Here is a 390-nt window from a genome sequence, read left to right as displayed (position 1 = left end):
GAAACTGTTCAACATAGAAGCTTCAGATTTCTTTTGTTGTTTAGCTCTGATGAAGCTCTATCCATCAGGCCCACCAATCAGTGCCCCCTCCCCCCAATTTATTTAAAAAAGGGGTGTCTGGACATGCAAAAATGCTTATAACTCAGAAATTGTTCAACATAGGAGCTTAAGATTTTTTTGGTTGTTTAGCTCTGATGAAGCTCTATCCATCAGGCCCACCAATCAGTGAACAGCCTTAACTTATGTTTGAACCTGCAGTTTGTTGTTGTGTTAGTACTCCATCCATCCATCTTCTTCCGCCTATCCGGGGTCGGGTCGCGGGGGCAGCAGCTTCAGAAGGGAGGCCCAGACCTCCCTCTCCCCAGCCACTTCTTCCAGCTCCTCCGGGGT

This window comes from Austrofundulus limnaeus, unplaced genomic scaffold, assembly GCF_001266775.1.
Source record: "Austrofundulus limnaeus strain Quisiro unplaced genomic scaffold, Austrofundulus_limnaeus-1.0 Scaffold400, whole genome shotgun sequence".
NCBI lineage: Eukaryota > Metazoa > Chordata > Actinopteri > Cyprinodontiformes > Rivulidae > Austrofundulus > Austrofundulus limnaeus.
This window is presented reverse-complemented; position numbering follows the sequence as displayed.